This window comes from Ovis aries, chromosome 4, assembly GCF_016772045.2.
Source record: "Ovis aries strain OAR_USU_Benz2616 breed Rambouillet chromosome 4, ARS-UI_Ramb_v3.0, whole genome shotgun sequence".
Lineage (NCBI taxonomy): Eukaryota > Metazoa > Chordata > Mammalia > Artiodactyla > Bovidae > Ovis > Ovis aries.
This window is the reverse complement of record NC_056057.1, coordinates 68,484,706-68,503,969: the sequence shown is the minus strand read 5'-3', so window position 1 is coordinate 68,503,969 and position 19,264 is coordinate 68,484,706. Positions and strand designations below refer to the sequence as shown.

General features: G+C 40.2%; 1 protein-coding gene across 1 annotated transcript in view; it reads left to right on the top strand.

Moving 5' to 3' along the window:
- CHN2 (chimerin 2) overlaps positions 1-19,264 on the top strand; it is a 343,495-nt gene that overhangs the window by 13,260 nt on the left and 310,971 nt on the right. The window lies entirely within an intron of this gene.

Here is a 19,264-nt window from a genome sequence, read left to right as displayed (position 1 = left end):
TATGTGCAAATGAATATCTGTAACAGACATGCAAGTTACAAAGCACAACAACTGTAACTCTCATTAAAAAAAAAAAAAAACTACCACTCAACTTTCAGTTCAGTTCAGTTCAGTCGCTCAGTCGTGTCTGACTCTTTGCAACCCCATGAATCGCAGCACGCCAGGCCTCCCTGTCCATCACCAACTCCTGGAGTTCACTCAGACTCATGTCCATTGAGTCCGTGATGCCATCCAGCCATCTCATCTTCGGTCATCCCCTTCTCCTCCTGCCCCCAATCCCTCCCAGCATCAGAGTCTTTTCCAATGAATCAACTTGTCGCATGAGGTGGCCAAAGTACTGGAGTTTCAGCTTTAGCATCATTCCTTCCAAAGAAATCCCAGGGTTGATCTCCTTCAGAATGGACTGGTTGGATCTCCTTGCAGTCCAAGGGACTCTCAAGAGTCTTCTCCAACACGACAGTTCAAAAGCATCAATTCTTCGGCCCTCAGCCTTCTTCACAGTCCAACTCTCACATCCATACATGACTACTGGAAAAACCACAGCCTTGACTAGATGGATCTTAGTCGGCAAAGTAATGTCTCTGCTTTTGAATATGCTATCTAGGTTGGTCATAACTTTTCTTCCAAGGAGTAAACGTCTTTTAATTTCATGGCTGCAGTCACCATCAGCAGTGATTTTGGAGTCCCCAAAAATAAAGTCTGACACTGTTTCCACTGTTTCCCATCTATTTCCCATGAAGTGATGGGACCGGATGCCACAATCTTCATTTTCTGAATGTTGAGCTTTTAGGAACATTTTATTCCCTTGCATCCTCCTGGTGCTCTTCTCCCTTTCCTCCTCTGTCTTCTTTCATTCCCTCCCTCCAAAGTAACCACTACTTTGAATTTCCTGCTTTTTATTCCCTTGGTTTTCTTCCTTCAAATTATCTTACTCCATATCACTAAAATACATGCTCCATGATGGCAGATATTTTTTGTCTGTTCTGTTCAATCTGTCCCCAGTGTCTAGAACAGTGTCTGGCATGCAGCAGGCTGAGCGACTGAGTACACACACACACACACACACACACACACACACACACACACACACACACACACACACACACACTCTTAGGCACTCCATAAGTAGTTATTGAGTAAATGAATATGTCTGTGTCCCAAGTCTATCAAAGGGATGCTGCTGTAGTCCCTCCTTTATCTCTTGTATGTAAATAAGCTCTGTAAATGATGTAAATTTCATCATAGTTTCATATTAGCAGCATGCCTTTAGTGATTTTTAGAAAATTAGTATTTTCTTAAGTGTTAATATAGATTATTTGAGTTTAGTTGCAATAGGAGATGCCCAGCAAAATTACATGGACATTTCTGAACCAGGACTTCTTTTTAAAATTGATTTGTATTTCACAAGCACTTTTCAGGAATGAATAGGGAACACTCAAGGAATGTAAGTAGTGAAGCTTGAGTTCAGCAGGGAGAGCTACAAAGAAATTTTTTTAAAGAATAAAATATACATGCTACAACAAGAATGAACCTTGATAGTATTATACTAAGTGAGAGAATCGAGCTACAAAAGACCGCATATTGGGCTTGCCTGGCAGCTCAGCAGTAAAGAATCTGCCTGCCAATATAGGAGACATAGGTTAGATCCCTGATCTGGGAAGATCCCACATGCTGAGGAGTAGCTAAGCTAAGCCCCTGTGCCACAGCTATTGAGCCTGGGCTCCAGAGCCCGGGAGCTGCAAATTACTGAGCCACGTGCTGTAACTACTGAAGCCTGCACCCTAGAGTCTGTGTTCCATAACAAGAGAAGCCAGCACACAGTGAGAAGCTGGCACACTGCACCTAGAGAGTAGCCCCCGCTCGCCACTAGAGAAAAACCTGCACCAGCGACGATGACCCCGCACAGCCAAAATTAAATAAATAAAAAACTTGTTTTAAGCGTATGTATTGTATGATTCCACTTAAATGAAATCTCTGGAATAGGCAAATCATAGGCAGAAAGTCGATTCGTTATTTCCTTTGGCTGGGTGTGGGGATTGGAGGAGAACCAGAGCGACTACTAATAGGTATGTGTTTCTTTTCCGGGTAGTGAAGTTGTTCTAAAATTGATTGTGATAATGATTGCACCTGTGTGATTACACGAAAAGTCACTAAATTGTACACGTTTAAAGAGGTGGATTGTAGGGTAAATGAATTATATCTCAATAAACTCATCATTTTGAAAAGGCCAGAAAATGAATAGAGTAGGCAAGATAGGGTGAAAAGACCATAAGAAACTTAAATATCGAGTCATTCCCAGATAGGATGCTTGTAATCGGATAGGAAACGTTCACTCCCTATTTACTGATATCTTCAACGACATACGGAGATAGCCCTCCTATTCCTGTTTTCATTTGCACACTCATCTTTTTCTGCTGCCAGTCTTCGATCTGAAAAAGTTCCACAGAATTGTGTTCTCTGTGGCTGGTTCATAGGGTCAGCTCTGCCTGCTGCAGCAGACGCCTTCTTCCTCTGTGCCCCCTGGAGACCATGGTGTCCTTTCTCCTCTGGCTGAAAAATGAGGAACAGCAGCAGGTCTCTGCTGATGCTGGACAAAGCAATTAATGCATTTCTCATGACTAGTTAATTGGATTTTTATGCAGCTTTTCAAGCCCAGGGCACAAGTCTTATGCCCTCCAATTGAAACGCAGGTCATCGGGGAACCAAGTTTCCCACATTCCCTTTGTATATGTGGTGCTGCTGAGTGTTACCAGCGCAGTGACGCTGCTGTTCCTCTTTCCCATGCCCCATTAGATGGATGCCTGTGCCAGTGTTTCCAAGGATATCGTCTGTTGGCTCTTTTGTTGTTTTAATCAAAGAGCTGACACCCTTTGATCATGTCAGATCACAGTATTGTACTGTAAATACTGTTAAGAAGACTAAAATATTACACAGGTACAGCTGTCTCAGATCGTCTCATGGTGCTTACTTTCACACTGAACAAGAAGAAAATGTGTTTGATCTGATTCGCTCTAAAATATGAGTATTACAAATACTAAATTTTCTAGAACCACATATAGTTCAATACAGTGAATCCAATCAGTGAGCATTTTAAAAAGTCCTGCTGGGTTTAAGTGCCAGGTTGTTGTAGAAATCCTCCTTTTCACCCAAGTTTAGAGACTCCTAGAGCAAGATAGACTTTGCGTCGGTTAGAGGAAGATCTGCTGGGGAGCTTGTGGGGATGGAGACTGGTGTCTTTGGGGAGCGGAGTCCCTGGGTGGCCACTTTCATGGGCAGGCTTCACTCTCCAAAGGCATGTATGCGTGTGTAGGACAACCGGTTCTCCTTTGTGGCCTGTCCTCTTTCTTCTCCCAAGGGACAGCTCAGGTGGGTCCCCACACAAAATTCAAATAAATAGCCATTCATGAGAGTTCAGAGGCAAAGCAAATCCCAAAATGAAGTCTTCCCTAGTTCTTTCTTTTAAGGTCTGATTTGCAGTATTTTCTTGGCACCCAGAGGAGGAAGTGGGTGTGGGCTATAGTGGATTTGTTATTCTGTGTCCTCCCCTCAGGGAAATTTGGCTTCCCTGGGTACCCTGCAACAATGTGGGCAATGTATGTGCCTTGTGCTGGCCTCTGCAGCTGCCCTCATGTCTCACCCCAGGTGTGCATTTATACCTTGGTCCTCCAGCTTGCTAATATCACCGGCCAGGCTTTCTCTAACAAAAGACACACTGTCCCTAGGACATGCCATGCATGTGACTTTTCTCATGCTGACCCCAACATGCCTAATGCATTCACACCTCCTCACTTCCTGACTAGACCATTCCAGGGTATGAGTATTGCATGGACTAGGATGCTTCTGCAGAAAACCCCCAAAGAAGTGGGAGGTAGGCATGGTATACACTGTAACATCTGACTAAGTCTGTTTCTCTGCAGTTCTGTGGGCGCTCCCTCTTGGTGGATGGGCTTTGTCCTCAGCTTCACTCTCCTTTCGATAACAGGATGACAGCAGCAGTCCCTGGCATCACATTTAGAAAGAGAAAAAGGGTAACATCTTCCTACTGGTTTGATGGAAAGTGAAAACACCTGTCTCAGAAGCATCCCTCCCAACAGCAGACTTTTCCTTGTCTCACTGGTCACAGTTGTGTCACATGCTCTCATATGAGCCAATTACTAGCAAGAATAAGATTTCATGGTACACTCAGTCCAGTAATGACTCCCACTTCCTGGAACAGCCTCTCCTGGAAAAGTGAGGACAGCTGGATGGAACAGGTTTTTGTGAAGGAGGCTGGAGGAACCCAGGGTGTCTGCCATAGTTATGTCATGAATGTCCTCAGCCCTTGAAATCTCCAAAGCCATCCAGAAATACTGAGAGTCCTAAGAAACCTGGCCTTTCCCAGGCAAAGGACTTAATTATAGTCTAGTTGAGAACCCGGTTAGTGAATCTATCCGTTCTGTAATAATATTTCTCCCCTGAAAAAGTATATATCTGCTTCCCTTCCAAGTTAAGGTGGCTGACAGCTTGTACTGATGCATTGTTTCACTTGTTAGTGTTTTCTGGTTTGAAACATCTTATTTTATGGTTCTGAGCCATTCATTCAAAAAATGTATAGATTTCTTCAGCTCTAATGAAAAGTCGGACAGTGATGGTGGAAGGTTTTGAATCTCGACCAACTTTAACACCTCTGAGTCTGGTGTAAGTTGGAATTGTTATATTGGAAATTCAGGGAATAATAGTAGATGATTCACCCACTCCTGGTTGCTATGGTGAGGAATTTTTAAAGCTTTGATTTGTGAGAAATAGTGATCATTAGTAGCTCTTTGTTTTTAAAACAGAGAGCCCTACAAATGGTAAAGGCTTGAGTGGAATAAATGACTGGCGCCTAATTGGAGAAAGAATCTCAGGTCATTTCCAAAGAAATGAAAACGGGCAGGGGCTTTTGGAGAGCAGATTCTTATATTTCATTTTTATGTCAGGCCAGAGCATGCAAAAATCATTGGACAAGGAGTCATGTGACTCCCATCTATGCTAGTTCTGTCTTGGCTTTTACTTTGCATATGGCCTGGGGACAATTACATTATCATTTTGTAACTTTTTGATGCTCATCTGTTGAATTATGAGGTCAGACCAGATCATCTCTGAAGGTCTTGAAAGCTATATGATTTTGTGACTCTGCTGATTTCCTCTTGCCAGTTTTCAGTGCTTTGGTGGTATGCCCAAACAGCCCTCCTTCCTCCCACACATACTTCACATAGCAGTTATCATTGGCCTCATTTGCTCCTGGCACCCAGTCTGTAAGATATGAAGAACTAGTTTTCAGTCCTTACTCCAAGTAAGCCCAGAGACATCTCAAGTGTGCTATAGGGAAGTACTATACAAACCTTTGGGAATTTCTTACATTGCATCATAACAGCACACACAGACACCATGCTAAGTATACATAATTCAGTGTATACTTCTCAAGCATTTACTGTGTTCTCGGTGTTAGAAATATTACAGTAGTGAACAAAAGGGACAAAAATTCTGGTGCTTATGTAGTTTCTGAATATGGAGAAATAGTAAACCAAAGAAATAATAAGTACTCTGTATATTTACAAAATATATGCATCATTATTACATATAATTTATAATTTACATAAAATATTAGAAGGTGATAAGTTCTATGCAGAAAAATACAGCAGAAAGGGAGATAGGAAATATTGGGAGTTGAGGGGTCTCTGATTATTAAATTGTATGGTCAAGGAAGGCCTCACTGAGAAGATGACATTGATGGTGAGGAAGCCAGCATGTAGATATCTGGAGGAGGAGCATTCCAGACAGAGGGACCAGCAGCTACAGACACCCACCTGTGAGCATGTGCCTGGTATGTTCCAGGAACAGGAGTAATGTCATGGATCTGGGGTAATAAGGGGTAAATAGGACTGAGCAGAAGGGGTGGGGGTGGGGAAGATCATGGTGGGCTGTGTAGACCATTGTAGGGACATTTGGCTTTTACACTGAGGTTAATCATCCCTTGATAATCTATAGGGTTCCAGAAGAGTAACAGAGGACCCGGGGAGGCTACAGTCAGTCCATGGGATTGTAAAGAGTCGGATACAACTGAACACACACACACACAAGGGTGACATAATCTGACTTGGGTTTTAAGCAAGAACCATCCTGGCTGTTCTGTTGAGAGTTGACTAAACATGAACTCTTCGTGTAGGCGTAAACTGTGCTTACCCCTTCATGTGTGACATGCTCTATTTTCTTTTCTATTGCCTTTGAATTTTTAAAAACTGATCAGTGCCCACAAATTGATTTTACTATACGGTGTCAATGGGTAGTTTGAAAAACAGATTACAAATTGGGTTAGAACCACAAAGAACTGAGCTTCCTTGCTCAAGGCATGGTTGTGGTATACATGGCACCCTATGGAACCTTGTATTCATACTCAATAATAGCTTTCAAGGAACTTTTGTTCATTTTTTAACTTATATCGAATGTATGCATGCTAAGTTGCTTGTTCAGTTCTTTGTGACCATATGGATTATAGCCCTCCAGGCCCCTCTGCCCATGGGATTCTTCAGGTAAGAATCCTGGAGTGGGTTGCCATGCCTTCCTCTGAGGATCTTCCCTGTCCAAGGATTGAACCAGCATCTCTTGCATCTCCTGCATTGGCAGGAGGGTTCTTTATCACTGGCACCACCTGGGAATCTAAACTGAATAACACTGTTCTATTAAATGCTGATTTAAAAGTTTCATTTTTCCTGCATATTTAGCAAGCTTTTATTACCAATTTAGATTTTAAATAACTTTTTTGTTGTTGAAATATAGTTGATTTACGATATTGTTAGTTTCAGATGTACAGCATAGTGATTCAGTTTTTTTTCTGATTATATTCTATTATAGATCAGTACAAGCTATTGAATATAGTTTCCTGTGCTATAGGGTAAATCCTTGTTGCTTATCTATTTTTTGTATAGTGGTATCTGTTAATCTTATGCTCCTAATTTGTCCCTCCCCTACTCCCTCTCTCCTTTGAAAATGACTTTTTCTACAGATTATTTTAAATATACTTAAAGAGAAAAGTATAGTGACTCAACTTCAGTAATTATAAACTCATGGCCAAGTGTCATCTAAACTCAACTTCCATAGTTTGAATTACTTTGAAGCAGGTCTCAGGCCTGGTATTATTTCATCTGTAAATATTTTAGTTGTTACCTTAAAAGATAAAAACTCATTGCAAAAACATGCCGCATTAGTATTCACATGCAAGTATATGCCTGGGCACATGCACACCAGCAATAATGCGCCCTGTTTAGTCTGATCAGCAGTGTCTCTTCATCCATCTAAGGGGGGAAATGCAAGTAACTTTCAAGAAATGGAGCTGTGGTCATACTTTCTTAATGCTGAAGATGGTGTTTCTGGACACTGCCAAGCTCCTGTTGAAGAAATACTTTCTTACTGTCAAAAATGAATCACTTCAATCCTATTCCCCTTTTATACTTTCATTTCTTCTTAAGTGGGGCCTCCTTTTCTGTGACTTTTGACTAATCAACGGTGAGAGCCTAGAGAGGCGGTCCTGGGTCTTATGACCCCTGTACCACACAAGGACTTGACATGGTTTCCCGCACACAGCAGCTGGCACACTTCTGTTAATGTTTTTATTTCCTGTTCTAAAGTCAGAACTGGGGGAAGCCTCTCTTGGCCCTTTGACCCATCGCTCTGTTGGCCAAATATTTCAACATCATAAAAATCTGACTTGTCTATGCTGCTGCTGCTGCTGAGTCACTTCAGTTGTGTCTGACTCTGTGTGACCCCATAGATAGCAGACCACCAGGCTCCCCGTCCCTGGGAATCTCCAGGCAAGAACACTGGAGTGGGTTGCCATTTCCTTCTCCAATGCAGAAAAGTGAAAAGTGAAAGTGAAGTCGCTCAGTCATGTCCGACCTCAGCGACCCCATGGACTGCAGCCTTCCAGGCTCCTCTGTCCATGGGATTTTCCAGGCAAGAGTACTGGAGTGGGGTGCCATTGCCCTCTCCCGACTTGTCTATACTGATGGCTAGTAAACACATGAAAAGATGCTCAACGTCACTCATTATTAGAGAAATGCAAACCAAGACTATAGTGAGGTATCACCTCACACCAGTCAGAATGACCATCATCCAAAAAAAATGTACGAATAATAAATGCTGGAGAGGATATGGAGAAAAGGGAACCCTCTTGCACTGCTGGTGGAAATGTAAATTGATACAGCCACTATGGAGAGCAGTATGGAGATTCCTTAAAAAACTAGGAATAAAACTGCCACATGACCCAGTCATATGGGTAGTAGTAGTAATCTCAATACTGGGCATATACCCTGAGAAAACCATAATTGAAAGAGACACATGTACCCCAATGTTCGTTGCACATTATTTACAGAGGCTAGGACATGGAAGCAGCATACCTAAATAGATGTCCATCAACCAATGAATGAATAAAGAAGTTGGCTATTAATATATGTAAACAATGGAATATTACTAAGCCATATAATATTCAGCTCAGAGTGACCGAACTGAACTGAACTGAAGCCGTATAAAGAACACATTTGAATCAGTCCTGATGCAGTGGATGAACCTGGAGCCTGTTACAGAGAGTGAAATAAGTCAGAAAGAAAAACAAATATTGTATATTAACACGATGGTACTGATGAACCTATTTGCAGGGCAGCAGTGGAGAAGGAAATAGCAACCCACTCCAGTGTTTTTGCCTGGAGAATCCCAGGGACGGGGGAGCCTGGTGGGCTGCCGTCTATGGGGTCACACAGAGTCGGACACGACTGAAGCGACTCAGCAGTAGCAGTGGAGATGCAGACATATTGAGCAGACTTGTGGATGCAGTGGGGGAAGGAGAGGGTGGGAGGAATCGAGAGAGTGGCCTGGAAACATGTACATTACCATATGTAAACTAGACAGCCAGTGGGAAATTCGCTGTGTGATGCAGGGGGTTCAAACCAGTGCTCTGTGACATCCTAGAGGGGTGGGATGGGGTGGGAGGCGGGAGGGAGGCTCAAGAAAGGGGAGGGAACATGTGTACAGCTATGGCTGACTCATGTTGATGTATGACAGAGACCACCAAAACACTGTAAAGCAATTATCCTGCTATTACAAATAAATAAACTAAGAAAAAAATCCGGCTTGTCTAAGAAGCCTCACTTCTACCAGGATGGGAAGCTTTCTGTATCAGTATTGACACTGGCAGGAGCCTTCAAGTTGATCTCTATTCTTACAGAGCCCTTTTTGACCCTTCTGTCCCTTGATCTCGTTATCCTCAGTAGGGTGTGATGTTTGTTTTCCTCTGGTAGCTCCCCTAATCTCCACTAATTCATTGATTAATTTGATATGGGTTACATTACTGGAAACTTCGTCATTTCTGAATGTATATAATAGTAATTTCAGAGAAGGGTAAGTAAATATTTGTATGTTTGAGTATATGGTGTGTACTAATCCAGTGCTGAGTATCCCTTATTTACCTAATTAATTACCCAAATTTTATATCTATAAAATTGGCAAGGGAAGTGGCCGTACTCCAAGCCTTATTCTTTTCATCCATGCTTTCTCCAACCTTTCTGCTTCTCTTTTTCATAAAAACTGAGTGCATACTTGTGCCAAGCCCCATGTGTGGCTTTGGCAACACGAAGAGATGGAAAGCAGCCTCTTTGTAACTTCTTGTTCAGAATCTGTCCCTGGTGGATTGTCACTCCATAAAGGCAGGGGCCCTCAGGTCACCAGCTACTAGCAGAGGGCCATCCTCTATTGGCTTCTTAAGAACAGTTTTGCATGAATGGCTGAATGACTGGAAATATGCACCTCATCACAGAGGAGTTTACAGCCCAAGATTTGGTCAGGAATGCGAACTTGGTGCATCTTGGTAGAACTTATAAGGTCATCATTAGTTATATTTGCAGTTGCAGTGAAACTCTTCCCTTATATTGCTACCTCTCCTGGCCACAGTCTTCTGAGTTTTTCAGTACCCTCTTAAAGATGCCAGAAGTTTGACATGGTGATTCTTACACGCGGTGGCATGGGTGTGGCCTCTGGAACTGCAAGCAAGAAGAAAAGGGGAGGGCTTCACTTTCTCCACTGTCTGCCTCTGCTGCCCGTGTAGTTCTAGGGAAGTTCTAGCTGGATGAGACTTCTCATCTTCCCTGGGTCTGCAAATCTCAGAGTCTTGGGAGGCCTCCCGGATGTCCTGATTATGGGTCTCGTTTAGCCTGAAGGCAGGCCGGTAGTTATAACTCCTTACCACAAGGAAAGCATTTTTAAAACTAGCACACAAATCTGTTTTTTCCTTCTGAGTTACAATTTTGTGTTTATGCTCTGCCAGGAGACATTTACTACTGGTTAAAGAGGAATTAAAAATACTTGCTGTTTTTCCAGGGCAAGGATTTACTCTGGTGGAAAGTAATGTCTTATGTGTGTGTGTGTGTGTGTGTGTGTGTGTGTGTGTGTGAGAGAGAGAGAGAGAGAGAGAGAGAAAGAGAGAGAGAATGTCTGCATTTATGAGTGTACCAGGGTGTGTCTGTGAGTTGCTGTATGTGTGCACATGTGTGTGTCTTTGTCTGTCTGGGTTTATATTTGTGTGTCAGTGTATGTCTTTGTGGGATGTGGGGGATACATGTATGTCTTTGCATCATAAGGCAGATTCAGCACCCAGGGGAAAGAAAACTTTCAGAGGACTACAACCCATGGGATAAGTTTTCAGCTATTGTCTTTTTTTGTGGTTTTAAATTATTTGTTCCTCCTCTTGAAGTGACTGATTCGGAATATGAAAAAGTTCTTTTAGAGAATGGAAAAAAAGATATCATTTAACACTTTCATGGTTATATATAATTAATCTTATTATGCAAACCAATTATTTTTAATCCCCAGGTGGAGCTTGTAACTCAGCCTAAGTAATTCTCCAGGTATAATGAATGACAAACCATAGAGGCAAATGTCAGAGAAGTCGCTATTTTGGGGGACTGGATCCTTTTTTTTAAAAAATAGACATTTTAGTTGCTGAGAGAGACTTTGTAGATTCCCCTCAAAATTAAAAAAGCAAGAGGAAGAGGAAATTACAATTAACAGTGTTAAAATTCCAATTAATCCCTCAAATAGTGATTAATTTCCAGAGACCTAGAGACACTGCAGTATATCCGAGAGAAAGGAAAAGACAATTAGGATTGGAGAAATTGGTAGAGGACACTTGGGTAGGTGGAAATCCCACCAGGATTGAAGATTGTGCTAGGACTGAGATAATTGACAAGGTTGGATGCCTGCCAAAAACTATCTAGCGTTGACTGTTCTTAATGGGACAAATGTGCCCATTTGGAATCCCACAAACCATGTTTTCTAAAACAGTCTATTGTCTCTTTAGGGAAAACTTCAAATAAAATCTGTTATCAAATTAGAGTGCTTTCTACGTCGCCTTTTAGCTAGTTCATCATTTGGCTGAAATGTTGGTCCCCTGCCCTTTGTTGTGTTCACTGTATTCTTGGGGCTCGCTCTCCCTAACAATCAGCATCTCAGTGAGTTGCTTCAAATCTGTGTTGGTTTAAGATAGTAGATGTTTTACATGTCTCAGACCGCTGCTGTGGCCTGGAAATCACAAAACCAACTGATGTGTCAACTTTTTCCTCTAAAAGGTAAAACAACACCATTGCAATTTTGGGGTGCACATTATTGAGGACATGATGAATTGGAACAAAGAGAAAATGAGCATGTTCTCATAGAGCTGGCTATACTTATGAAAAGAGTACTTACTTTAGCATACAACTGCTAACTGAGTTCAAGTGGATTCAGTTTTAAGTCATTTGGAATTTATTTGTATGTATTAATACCTGAAATTTTAATTACGTGGTAATGAATATGGTGTTATATTTTCATGGTAGCATAGCTTTTGATCTGTGCCTTTTTTTTTCAGTCTACTTACAGTTCTTATTAGAAGGAAAAACTCTCTAGAGAATGAGGAATAAACATCAGAGTCCCTTAAACTTTTAAGTACATGCAGCACTTTACAGAAATAATGTTAAGTGAAGTAACCATTTGTGGTCAGCTGAAAAACGTAACTTTCAGAGGGATTTGACCAACTATACTGACCTAGAAAACGAAATAAGCAGTTTGGAAAATCTGGTTTGTATGTATAATTATTTTTATATTATCTCGGGCTGTGCCTTGCAAAGAACAGACCACAGTAGTTATCTGACCTATTGCTCTACCCTTGTCTTTTTTCCAACACAGTAATTAAGTAAGACTCAGCATGTTTTTCACTAACTATTTGCATGAGGGACATTCCTCAACTTCAGCAGCCCTCTATCCCAAGGCGGCTCAAGTGCTCTGTAATCTCTCAGTTTGAATGGAAAAGATACCTTAATTTGGGATCCACGGTAACTTTTATAGACCCGGACGGCCATTAGGAAAATAAAAGCATTTGGCACTTTTATTAGCTAAAAATGCCTGGAAAGTTGTGATGTCTCAGCTATTTTTAATTAAAAGAGAAAATTAATCTTTAAGATCAAAGGGTCCTAACAATGCCTTTCATTTGAATATAAATATTTAGTTGGGATATAGGTTACAGGATGTCTTTAAGGCCCTAAGGTCCTTTGGGTTTACTGTTTTTAATTCTGGTTCTTCCTTTGGTTGCTTGGAGCACAGAAAAATGATTTCCTTTAGATTGTATGCATGCTTCTAAGGATATCTGAATAAAAGATACATTTCTGATAATTTGCCATCTCAGCTTTATCTCTTGGGCAGCAGATTGGAATGCAATAACTTAACCTGAATGTGAATGAACACGAGAGGGTGTGTGTCTCTTCCTGGATTTGAAGGAACTGGCATTAAAGCAGTTTAATCAGGGTACCTTGAATGGCTTATCGTCTTGATTAGCTAGAGTTGCAATTAGAAGATGTTGAACTTTCATTTAAAACCTGAAAGTGACTGGTGGAGTTCAGCTATTAATAAAACTAGGCTTAACCTCTAGTTTTAACCCTCTAGTGTCTGTGCTTTATAGTAGGTTCTTGCTGATTATCTATTTTATATATACTCGTGTATGTATATTAATTCCAGTCTCCTCATTTATCCCTGTCGTCCGCCCCCTTTCCTCTTTGGTAACTGTACATTTGTTTTCTATGTCTGTGAGTCTGTTTCTGGTTTGTAAATAAGTTCATTTGTATTATTTTTTAAGGTTCTTCATGTAAGTGCTATGATATTTGTCTTTGACTTCACCTAGTCTGATAATTTCTAGGTCCATCTATATTGCTGCGAATGGCATTATTCATTCTTTTTATGGCTGAGTAATATTCCATTGTATATATTCATCACATCTTCTTTATTCACCCTTCTGCTGATGGCCATTCAGGTTGCTTCCATGTATTAGTTGTTGTGAACAGTGCTGCATTGAACATTGAGGGTGCATTTATCTTTTTGAATTAGAATTTTCTCCAGACATATGCCCAGTAATGGGATTGCTGGATCATATGGTAGTTCTATTTTTAGTTTTTAAGGAACCTCCACACTGTTCTTCATAGTAATTGTACCAATTTGCATTTCCACCAACAGTAGGAGGGTTTTCTTTTCTCCATACCCTCTCCAGCATTTATTGTTTATAGATTTTTTTGATGATGGCCATTCTGATTTGTGTTATTGTAGTTTTGATTTCCATTTCTCTTCTATGCCAGCAAATTTGGAAAACTTAGCAGTGGCCACAGGACTGGAAAAGGTCAGTTTTCATTCCAGTCCCTAAGAAAGGCAATGCCAAAGAATAATCAAACTACCTCACAATTGCACTCATCTCACACGCTAGCAAAGGAATGCTCAAAATTCTCCAAGCCAGGCTTCAACAGTGCGTGAACCGTGAACTTCCAGATGTTCAAGCTGGTTTTAGAAAAGGCAGAGGAACCAGAGATCAAAGTGCCAACATCCGTTGAATCATCGAAAAAACAAGAGAGTTCCAGAAAAATGTCTACTTCTGCTTTATTGACTATGCCAAAACCATTGACTGTGTGGAGCACAACAAACTGTGGAAAATTGTGAAACAGATGGAAATACCAGACCACCTGACATGCCTCCTGAGAAATCAGTATGCAGGTCAAGAAGTAACAGTTAGAACTGGACATGAGACAACAGACTGGTTCCAAGTTGGAAAGGAGTACGTCAAGGCTATATATTGTCACCCTGCTTATCTAACTTATATGCAGAATACATCATGAGAAACACTGGGCTGAAAGAAGCACAAGCTGGAATCAAGATTGCTGGGAGAAATATCAATAACCTCAGATATGCAGATGTTGCAGAAAGTGAAGAAGAACTAAAGAGCCTCTTGATGAAAGTCAAAGAGGAAAGTGAAAAGTTTGGCTTAAAACTCAACATTCAGGAAACTAAGATCATGGCCTCTGGTCCCATCACTTCATGGCAAATAGATGGGGAAACAATGGAAACAGCAGCAGACTTTATTTTTGGGGCTCCAAAATCACTGCAGATGGTGACTGCACCCATGAAATTAAAAGACCCTTGCTCCTTGGAAGAAAAGTTATGACCAACCTAGACAGCATATTAAAAAGCAGAGGCATTACTTTGCCAACAAAGGTTCATCTAGTCAAAGCTATGGTTTTTCCAGTAGTCATATATGGATGTGAGAGTTGGACTATAAAGAAAGCTGAGTGCTGAAGAATTGATACATTTGAACTGTGGTGTTGGAGCAGACTCTTGAGAGTCCCTTGGACAGCGAGGAGATCCAACCAGTTCATGCTAAAGGATATCAATCCTGAGTATTCATTGGAAGGACTGAAGCTGGAGCTGAAACTCCAAAACTTTGGCCACCTGATGTGAAGAACTGATTCATTTGAAAAGACCCTGATGCTGGGAAACATTGAAGGCAGGAGGCAGAAAGGGATGACAGAGGATGAGATGGTTGGATGGCATCACCGACTCAACAGACATGAGTTTGAGTAGGTTCCGGGAGTTGTTGATGGACAGGGAGGCCTGGCGTGCTACAGTCTATGGGGTTGAAAAGGATCGGACACGACTGAGTCACTGAACTGAACTGAATAAGTAGCAGTGTTTAGCATCTTTTCATATACTTTTTGGCCATCTGCAAGACTTTGGAAAAATGTCTATTTAGATTTTCTGCCCATTTTTTGATTGGGTTGTCTGTTTTTTGACATAGAGCTAAGTGAGCTGTTTGTATATTTTGGAGATTAATCCCTTGTTGGTTTCTTTGTTTGCAAATATTTTCCATCAGTTTAGTCTTGCCTTTTACCTAGAGCCTTCTTATATCACCCAGGTAGATATAGTCAATCTACTCAGGCTTTCCAATGAAACACTGATTTGATATTATTGCCATTCCCCAAGTTAACCACGATTCTGATTTCTTACCATAGATTAATTTTGTTTGTTTTTGAAATTTATTTGTATAAAATCATATAATATGTACTTATATACTATTTTATTCTCAACATTACATCTTGAGATTCATCCATATATTATGCCTACCCATGGTACATTCTTTTTCACTTTTGTAGAATATTCCGATTCCTATATGTTTATCTCTATGTACTTATGTATTCTGCTATTGATGAATTCTTTGGTTGTTTCTAATTTGAGACTACTATCAAAAAACGCTGCTATGAATATTATTGTTTGTGCACCTATGTACATTACCTATTATGTATATACCTACATGTAGAATTATTAGGCTGTGAGGTATGTATGTAGGTATGTTTTACAAGATACTGCCAAATAATTTTCTAAAATGGTTTTACTAGTTTATATTTCCATCTGTGTGTGAAAATTCCGTATCTAGCCCACTTTCATATCCCATTTCTTCTTGACTTAAATTTCTTTTGGAGATAATCAATTTGACTAGACTGTTAAAACCCCTGCAGTACCAGAAGCAGCCAACAAACATAGTCAGATGCCACAGTTTCATTAAGTTACATATATAAGTGAGTAATGTTACTAAGTTATGATGAGAAGAAATCTCACAGTGCAAACATTCTTTTTTTCTGTTTGTTGAAGGCACAAACTGGGTGTATTTCTAAAACCCTGCTTTTCTTAAGGAGAAATCACAGGAGAGAAAATCAGAAGCCATTTCTGCTGTTCCTAACTTGGTGATCCTAGTCAGTTAATATCTTTTGTCTCAGTTTCAAGTGTCTGCAAAAACTATGGAACATTATACCTTCTCTATTTACCAAAAGATTATTGTGAGAAGCAATTGAAATGCCTATAACAGCGAATCCATATGAAGATTTAAAGTCAACACAGCATTTTCCACATATTCTCATTTCTATATTTAAAATAACCTTATGGTGGGTAAAATGCTATTCCAATGGAAGGTATGGTTTTTTCATACGATAAATCACATTTTTTTCCTATGAAAATGTTATTTGTTGTACATCTTGGGTTGTAAGCAGAGCCCAGTACAGAGCAGTCTAAGCGGTGCATTTGCTCATTCTCCTCTGCCTTAGTAGAAAGAAAGGAATGGAGGAGATGATTCATAATGAGTAAAACACAGATCATCTCCTGGAGATAGAAAATAAGGATAAAGGCAGATTTCCATTCAGGAGAATTTATTTGGGCTTTGGAAGTAATTTAAAATGGCTATTCCCTCTGTTGGCAATTTGTAGCCTGCTTGAGTTGACACCTCCATTTTCAGTCACAGCCAGATTGCTTTTAGTTGCAGGGAATTGCTAAAGCCAGCGCTCCGAAACCCTGAAGCTGAGCCCTTTTCAAATTCCTCATAGATTTAAAGCAGATGGAATAAAAATAGGATCTTCTTTCATGATTGTCATCACATACTTCACAAATTATTTAAATTAATCTACAAATTATCTAAATTAAGAGAGGGAAATAGGGCCCAATTATCACTTTGATTTGTTATGTCTGGGCATGGCAAATTTAACCCTGAAAGATATGGTAGCTACCAAATTATGCAAACCTAATGTAAAGTATTTGTTGTGCTTTTATGTGCATATGAGATCTAAGAAAGACAATATTACAGACAGTGGTTAGTTAAATTCCCATATCAGTGGATCCAAACCAGTGTGTGTGTGTGCGCGTGCACATGACTTCTGACTGTCTATCTGTATGGAGATATGTACATATCTGTTTAAAACAAAATCTCCATTGAATCTCTTTGTGATACTGAGTTAAATTCTAGAGGACATTAGTGGTATAGTGTAGCATCTCTCTTGGTATCCAATCCATATCATGGAAAATGTAGTCAAGGAGTACAGCAAAGACGGTAATCCTTACTACCTAAGGCAGGAGACTGAAACTGATCACTTGCTGTGAGCTCTTTGAGACCCGTTTTGAGAAATCACCATTAATCACACTGCGAAAGGCAACTTACCTAACACGGTGAACAGTTATAATTATTGAATGGGTGTTATAGTCGCTGAGCTTTTGTGTAGTTAAAACATTATTCTGAGACATGTCCTACAAGCCATGGGATTAGGCCTTTATTAATAAAACTCCCCAAATGGTATTTGCAATGTGTCATTCCACTCGAGAAGATAAATAGGACAGAATTAAACTACAGAAAGATTACTTATCTTATAATTAAGAACATTGTACAAGAATGAATTTTGAATTTATAGCAGATCCTGGGTTGACCAGGGAGACATATTAAATAACTTTCCTTTTTAAAAAAATATCTTTTGAGACATAAATTCTCTGTGGGGAAAAAAACATAGAACAATGAGCTGTCTTTTCTCAATTGATTGCCTAGTGTTCCAAATGCTTTGAAAAATGAAGGGAAATTTAACATCTTAAAATGATCTTTCAGAAATCTACTATTAAGAGTGGGAGAAAATGAACTAAAGTCCTAAAGTGTTTAGACTTTTGGGAAATTTCCATGATGTAAGCTTAGGTAAATCTGAAATAGTTCAGCCCACAAAGCACGGTGGCATAAAATGCAAACATGAGTCACTGATTTTTATAGTCAGCTAGAAAAGAAGCACATTTGGTGTGATTTTTAAAAAAAGAAAAATAGACAGTATTTCCTGATGTGAAGACAACTACTATATTTGTTTCTCCTTGGAAACTTCAAAGAACTTTATCCTGTTTATTTTTAATGCAGCAGTGACCATGTGTGTCAGCTTGGGTCTGTGTTTTAAGATCTTGGCTAAAATGTCATATGTTCTTAAGCAAACCAAAGTAGAGAGTTGAGCAATCTCTACTATTAAGGTAAAAAAAATCAACCATATTGTTTATCTCTGATATGAGTGTTCACATTTTCACTTAAATTATCCTGGGAATCATAAATTGGCTTATAACTTTCTCAATGTATACCCCCAAATAATTAACACATAGAATAAACTTTTATCATAAGCACAGAAAATAGATTTTGATGACCCAGTTTTTTCTTTGTTCCTCCTAAAATGAATTTCTTAAGCTTGTCTTTACTTTTCCCATCTACAAAGTGGAGAATATAAAAGGTTCCCTGGAGCTGTGATATATGTAAGGGCATTCATGTTTTCGGAAGCAAGTTGGAATGTATAATCACACACAGTTCCTGGCATTCTGTGCTTATGAAAGGAGTAATAGCAGTTCCCTGATCTCAAGTCATTAGATCTGTGGGGAGACGTAATGTGATGTTGCCATTTGTTAGAATATTTTAGGGCTATACTACTTCACTGTTTGGTTTAGCCTTACAACGGGCCACAACTGTTTTGGCAGAGTTAATCAGACTACTTTTCCCCTGGCTCCCACTATAACAGCATTCCACTGGCAACAGGGAGCTTCTTGAAGGAGATGTCTTCATGCCTTGCTGGGTACCGTAGCCCACATCAGGCCATCAGCTTTTCCATTTTCATACTTTTCTGACTTGGAGTGATTTTCCTAACTCAGTGATCTCCTTTCTGCCATTAGCCACCTGCACTCCATTAAGTTATCTGTTCCCTAGAGACAGAAGGGTTAAGTTCTTCAATAAGGGCTGTCCACTGTCCAGCATTACTCTCCCTTCTTGAAGCAAAGCTCCCAATTTCCTTATGGGTGACCCATTTTTCCTAACTCTCTCATTCCATGAAAGTTCAGAGTGTCTGAGTGTGGCTTTTAACTCCAGATTCACAGAAAAGAGCTTCAAGGATTGGGTAGGAAAGGACTCAGGAGCCATCCACCGTTTGCTCTGGCTTTTACTTACCAGATTTAAACGGTAGTCACCTTGGAATCATCCACATGGGACCTGAGAGACAGCAGCCACCTTGGGGCAGAGCTGAGAGATGGAGAGGTGGGCCCAGCATCAGTGTCTGAACCTGAGTCCAGGTTGTGAAGGTGAAGC